Genomic DNA, 5,895 nt, shown 5'->3' with positions numbered 1-5,895 from the left:
ACGGACAATTTAGTCTGGGCCAAAGTAATAATTCATTATCATTACATACAGCAGCCGCCGTTACATGGAAACAGGGTAATAGACATGGCGCCGCTTATGGTCGGAGCCCCGAACGCTAGTGTGAAAGTAGCCTTACCGTGTACCTAATGCTGTCTGTTCTGCTGTCTGTCCTCCTGACCCTGGAATAAAGGGGCTTTACAACAAATGTCTAAAATTACACCGTAACATTACATAAAAATAAAAAAACAACACACGTTATCAAACTGTAAAAAATGTATTTATTAAAACAAAAATAATAAAGCAAGCCTCTATGGCAACTTTTTCAGCTCCAGTACTATTTTGTCCAGTTTTCGGAGCTGGTGGAGGTTTATTTCCTCCATTTGCCGCAACTTCCGATTAAAGCGGTAATGAATTTTTTTTAGCTCCGCTACATTTTTTCAAAATTCTTGTTTGGTGGCCTCCAGCTCTCTTATGGCCATGTTTACAACTGGAAAAAAAAAAAATTATAATTAAAATTAGGGTTACTTATAAGACAAATAGTGCATTTTTTTAAATTTTAATATAACACTAGTTTCTGTTGTCCCCTCATTGTTACCACTTTTAACCACTTCACGACCGGCCATTAAGCGTAGGCCTCAGCGGGACGTGACTTGATGCAGAGGGACAGTCTATTACGGACCAACAAACACCCTACCCCCAGGCATAATCGTTTGTGAACTGGGGTGAAAACAGGCAGCTAAACAGGCAGCCATGTTAACTAAGGGCTGCTATTTGTCAGATTCATTACACATGTGCATTACAGCTCCGGAGATGCAGGGTGTTGGGGGGATCGTGGGATGCTTGTGAATATGTTATGTATATCATATTATAGTAATGTGTGCACATATTTACCCTCCCGGTGGGGGATGTAGACCACCAATTCTTCCTCCTCTTCTGGAGCTGGGGGTGCGGAATCAGGTGGCTGGGAAGGACCGGCCTCCTCCTCAGTGGCCTCTGTCTCTGCAACATCTTGGGGGGAAGTGGCCTCTACATTTTCCACCTCCTCCTCTATGGCCGCCTCGACATTTGCCCTCTCCTCCTCCATGGGCGCCTCCACATTTTCTCCCTGCTCCTCGTTCACCTTTTTTTTTTTTTTTTTTTGTGGTGGCGGATCGAGGGAAGGGGTTGACCTGTAATAATGACACAATGTTAAGAATTTACACAAACAACTCATAAACCATAACCAAGGTAAAGATCAAGAAATTCCTATATGGTGGAATCTGCATGGGATTATGAATTATACCAATAGTGGATTTACCTTTAAAAAAAAAAAAAACTAGTCTCTAAGTTACAAGTTAGGATGAGGTAACATGGGATTTGTTAGGAAGGTGCCCTATAGGGTATTGTGACTGGGTATTGGATGTTTAGGTAAAGCAAACAACAGTTCGGAAATTAGATGAGGGGTTATTGGATGGTGTTATGTTGGGTATATAATTTTCTGTGGCTGCCAGCGTTATACTGTCTGCTAAGCCGCATTTTGAAGATCTGTTGATTTAGTTGTCACGGTAACTTTATAATTAGAAGGAGGCTCAAAGTCTCCCCTTTAAGTGTCACTTTGACGGTGACCGCCCCTTTAACAGTGACTTTGATGGTGACCGGCCCTAATACATAGTGACTTTCGCGGTGAACGCCCCTTTAACTGTGAACTCCACAGCTCCCGTCAGTTGACAGTTAGGATTTAAGTGAAAGGCTGGCAGGCTTGTATTGGATAATATAGATTTATTTCCAGGTAGCGAGGGATGTGTATACCAAGTTTCGTTTAAATCGATGGTTGCGTTTTATAGTTTTTGCGGAACATATATATATGTGTATATATATATATATATATATATATATATATAATCTTGAATCCCATGCAAATTAAGTGGGGGATGTATGTAATGGTCGGGGACGTTGACCGGAATGCTGAATGATGTTTGCAGTCTATGTAGATATAAACGTGTGAAACGTATGAAATCATCCGGTGACATCATACATCAGTACCGCGCTGTGTGTATAACAATATATATACAATCTCAGCGAGGTAGAGATATATGAAGAAACTAGAAGATTTTGTACATGTCACACCAGGTATTAAGTAATCATTTGCAAAGGGATGAAACACGTATGTAGCAGAGGTAACACACATGTTTTATGAGATGTGTTATGTAAACTTAATGCAATTAAATGTGTTAAGATATTTTAAAAATACCTTGTGTTTCAAGATTACGTGATAAATTAAGAAAATTGAGTTAAGAGGTTGTGTGTTAACCATACTACATCTGTACAGATTAGCAGCATAACTGAATATACACATTACTGAGTGTTGTAGAGAGAGATACAAAATTCATGTAAGCATTGTACCTGGGCGTAATCGCCGACTGTACTCATCAACCTTTTTTTTGTTCAAGCGCTTCAGGTCACAATACTTTTTTTGTATGGCCTTGTGGTCCTGCCATATCCCAGTTTTTAATTTTAATTCGGCCCGGACAGACCGTACGATGGCCAGTTTTTCGACCCTCTTGCTGGTCCATGGGTATCCCTGCTCCAGAAAGCGCTGAAGGATAAAGATGAAAGCATACAATCACAATTTTTTTATTATACAAATATTCCAAAAAATATCCACAAAAAAAATAATAAAAAAGTAGTTACGCCTTTAACCCCTTCACACAGCGTAGGAACGCGCTGTAAAACGCTCAGGTCTGAACTGAGCCTAAGGCTACTTTCACACTTGCGTTCGGGGCTCTGGTTGTGAGCTCCGTTTGAAGGCTCTCACAAGCGGCCCCGAACGCATCCGTACTGCCCCAATGCATTCTGAGTGGACGCGGATCCGCTCAGAATGCATCAGTCTGGCACAGTTTGGTCTCGGTTCCGCTCAGCAGGTGGACACCCGAACGCAGCTTGCAGCGCTCGGGTGTCCGCCTGGCCGTGCGTTACATTGAAAGTCAATGGGGGACGGATCCGTTTGAAATTGAGCCATATTTTGTCAACTTCAAACGGATCCATCCCCATCTGGACAGATCCGCTCGCCTCCGCACGGCCAGGCGGACACCCAAATGCTGCAAGCTGCGTTCGGGTGTCCGCCTGCTGAGCGGAACCGAGACCAAACAGTTCCATCCTGATGCATTCTGAGCGGATCCGCATCCACTCAGAATGCATTGGGGCCGTACGAATGCGTTCGGGGCCGCTTGTGAGAGCCTTCAAACGGAGCTCACAACCGGAGCCCCGAACGCAAGTGTGAAAGTAGCCTAAGAATGTAAGTCAATGGGGACGGATCCGTTTGAAGTTGACACAATATGGCTCAATTTCAAACTGATCCGTCCCCCATTGACTTTCAATGCAAAGTCAGGACGGATCCGTCTGACTAAGGCCTCATGCACACGACCGTTTTTTTTTGCGGTCCGCAAAACGGATTTCCGTTGTTCTGTGATCCGTGACCGCTTTTTCTTCCGTGGGTCTTCCTTGATTTTTGGAGGATCCACGGACATGAAAAGTGAAAAAAAAAGCTAAGTCCAGTTTCCATTGAAAATGATAGGAAAAACGGGCATGGATCACGGACGCGGATGACTATCTTGTGTGCATCCGTGATTTTTCACGGACCCATTGACTTGAATGGGTCCGTGAACTGTTGTCCGTGAAAAAAATAGGACAGGTCATATTTTTTTCACGGAATGGAAAAACGGATCACGGACGCGGAAGCCAAACGGTGCATTTTCAGATTTTTCCACGGACCCATTGAAAGTCAATGGGTCTGCGAAAAAAAATGGAAAACAGAACAACGGCCGCGGATGCACACAACGGTCGTGTGCATGAGGCCTAACAATTAGACTTAGACTTTTTTCAGAAATATAATGCAGACGGATCAGTTCTGAACGGATCCCATCGTCTGCATTATAGGAGCGGATCCGTCTGTGCAGACACCAGACGGATCCACTCCGTTTGAAGGCTCTCACAAGCGGCCCCGAACGCATCCGTACTGCCCCAATGCATTCTGAGTGGATGCAGATCAGCTCAGAATGCATCAGTCTGCCAGCGTTCAGCCTCCGCTCCGCTCAGCAGGCAGACACCTGAAGGCTGCTTGCCACGTTCGGGTGTCCGCCTGGCCGTGCGGAGCCAAACGGATCTGTCCAGACTTACAATGTAAGTCAATGGGGACGGATCCATTTGAAGATGACACAATATGGCTCAATCTTCAAACGGATCCGTCCCCCATTGACTTTCAATGCAAAGTCTGGACGGATCCGTCTGACTAACTTTCACACTTAGAATTTTTTCTAATCTATAATGCAGACGGATACCATCGTTTGCATTATAGGAGAGGGTCCGTCTGTGCAGACACCAGACAGATCCGCTCTGAACGCAAGTGTGAAAGTAGCCTTAGATGTAGGTCGAGTGTTGCTAATGCTAAATATTGTTCTGACATGCATGCAATATGAAATAAAATACAGTGCTGCTGTAATACAATATTACTTACAGTGAGAAGAATTTCTTCTTCATCCTTTTGAAATCGAATTTTGCCCATTTTCGATCGCCGATTTTAAGATAGAATGCACGCCAAACTCCACTGGAAGCAATGCAAAACCGAAACCGAAACCAGGGCACATGTCACGTGACACGATTACGTCACTCATAAGATCGATTCCTCACGCGATCATTCATAACATTCCCGCTATTCGAATAACAAGATCGATTCCACCCTGCTTCTTGCAATATAGCGAATATTCGAAAAAAAGTAGAATCGATCGATTTAGCTAATATAGTGGTATAATCTTATTTGTGGGCCAATGACTCATTGGAAAAAACACAGAAATATAGTGGCAATACTGGAGGAGCGGCTTAACCCCTAACACTGTAGCGTGTTTTTCATTGGGGGAGCAGCCCCACCGCATGTGGACCGCAGCAAACGACCATCCCCAGCAAAAAATGCATACGGTGGAGGATGTCGGCGCGGTCCACATGCACCACAAGGGCATCCTACACAAAACGGAGCATTGTGCGTATGAAAATACAATCATATAAATCACAGAAAAAATGCACCAAACGGATATGCCACTGACTATACTGGCTAGTCATGAATGCAGATATTAAAAGCTGAGACTTTCGCCAATATATTCCTGTCAGGAAAATATCGGAGCCCATCATTGCACCACGTCACGGTCACTCAGCATGGCAAAGGGTCCTATCACTACGCTAACTATGGTGTGAACAAGGTCTGAAGGTGATGTAATCCAGCTCGCAGCCAGGCTTCCACACAAACGCCTAGCAGGACAACTAGTGCAATGTGAACAAAGCCAAGACTGCAAGCCACGCCCATATCAGACCCTGTGATGGAGGTCACCAGGTGCAAAAGAGTGTTTGAATGCCAGGTAACGGCACATACACTACATATAAAACAAGACAAAAACACAGAAATATAGTGGCAATACTGGAGGAGCGGCTCAACCCCTAACACTGTAGCGTGTTTTACATTGGGGGAGCAGCCCCACCGCATGTGGACCGCAGCATGCGACTATCCCCAGCAAAAAATGCATACGGTGGAGGATGTCGGCGCGGTCCACATGCACCACAAGAGCATCCTACACAAAACGGAGCATTGTGCGGATGTAAATACAATCATATAAATCACAGAAAAAATGCACCAAACGGATATGCCACTGACTATACTGGCTAGTCATAAATGCAGATATTAAAAGCTGAGACTTTCGCCAATATATTCCTGTCAGGAAAATATCGGAGCCCATCATTGCACCACGTCACGGTCACTCAGCATGGCAAAGGGTCCTACCACTACGCTACCTATGGTGTGAACACGGTCTGAAGGTGATGTAATCCAGCTCGCAGCCAGGCTTCCACACAAACGCCTAGCAGGACAACTAG

General features: G+C 44.6%; 1 long non-coding RNA gene across 1 annotated transcript; it reads right to left on the bottom strand.

Annotated features, from left to right (window-relative positions):
• Positions 1-284: 284 nt before the first annotated feature.
• On the bottom strand, positions 285-2,554 carry LOC120986645. Its single transcript, XR_005775718.1, has 3 exons — positions 2,383-2,554; positions 892-1,169; positions 285-487 (listed from the first exon to the last, which is right to left on the bottom strand). It is a non-coding gene; the product is annotated as an uncharacterized LOC120986645 (long non-coding RNA).
• Between the last annotated feature and the right edge of the window lie 3,341 nt (positions 2,555-5,895).

The sequence above is a fragment of the Bufo bufo genome, chromosome 1, assembly GCF_905171765.1.
Source record: "Bufo bufo chromosome 1, aBufBuf1.1, whole genome shotgun sequence".
NCBI classification, from domain to species: Eukaryota; Metazoa; Chordata; class Amphibia; order Anura; family Bufonidae; genus Bufo; species Bufo bufo.
This window is presented reverse-complemented; position numbering and strand designations above follow the sequence as displayed.